Genomic DNA, 995 nt, shown 5'->3' with positions numbered 1-995 from the left:
TTAACTGTTTACCTGTGAATTAACTGTTTACCTGTAGACTGACTGTTTACCTGTAGACTAACAGTTTACCTGAAGACTAACTGTTTACCTGTAGACTAACAGTTTACCTGTAGACTAACTGTTTACCTGTAGACTAACTGTTTACCTGTAGATTAACTGTTTACCTGAAGACTAACTGTTTACTTGTAGACTAACAGTTTACCTGAAGACTAACTGTTTACCTGTAGATTAACTGTTTACCTGTAGACTAAGAGTTTACCAGTAGATTAACTGTTTACCTGTAGATTAACTGTTTACCTGTAGACTAACAGTTTACCTGTAGATTAACTGTTTACCTGTAGACTGACTGTTTACCTGTAGACTAACAGTTTACCTGTAAACTAACTGTTTACCTGTAAACTAACTGTTTACCTGTAGATTAACTGTTTACCTGTAGACTAACTGTTTACCTGGAGATTAACTGTTTACCTGTAGACTAACTGCTTACCTGTAAACTAACTGTTTACCTGTAGACTGACTGTTTACCTGTAGACTGACTGTTTACCTGTAGACTGACTGTTTACCTGTAGATTAACTGTTTACCTGAAGACTGACTGTTTACCTGTAGACTAACTGTTTACCTGTAGACTGACAGGTTACCTGTAGACTGACTGTTTACCTGTAGATTAATTGTTTACCTGAAGACTGACTGTTTACCTGTAGACTAAATGTTTACCTGTAGACTAACTCTTTACCTGAAGACTAACTGTTTACCTGTTAATTTAACGGTTTACCTGTAGACTAACTGTTTACCTGAAGTCTAACTGTTTACCTGTAGACTAACTGTTTACCTGAAGACTAACTGTTTACCTGTTAATTTAACTGTTTACCTGTAGACTAACTGTTTACCTGTAGACTAACTGTTTACCTGAAGACTAACTGTTTACCTGAAGACTAACTGTTTACCTTTTAATTTAACTGTTTACCTGAAGACTAACTGTTTACCTGAAGACTAA

General features: G+C 35.6%; 1 long non-coding RNA gene across 1 annotated transcript in view; it reads right to left on the bottom strand.

The window, feature by feature from the left end:
- Positions 1 to 846: 846 nt before the first annotated feature.
- The window catches only part of LOC106530985 (uncharacterized), a 970-nt gene continuing 821 nt past the window's right edge, over positions 847 to 995 (bottom strand). The window contains exons 2-3 of the long non-coding RNA XR_001311850.1: positions 908 to 984; positions 847 to 869 (exon numbers count right to left, since the gene is read on the bottom strand). This is a non-coding gene — a long non-coding RNA (uncharacterized LOC106530985). The remainder of the gene's footprint in view (positions 870 to 907; positions 985 to 995) is intronic.

This window comes from Austrofundulus limnaeus, unplaced genomic scaffold (assembly GCF_001266775.1).
Source record: "Austrofundulus limnaeus strain Quisiro unplaced genomic scaffold, Austrofundulus_limnaeus-1.0 Scaffold585, whole genome shotgun sequence".
Taxonomy (NCBI): domain Eukaryota; kingdom Metazoa; phylum Chordata; class Actinopteri; order Cyprinodontiformes; family Rivulidae; genus Austrofundulus; species Austrofundulus limnaeus.
This window is presented reverse-complemented; position numbering and strand designations above follow the sequence as displayed.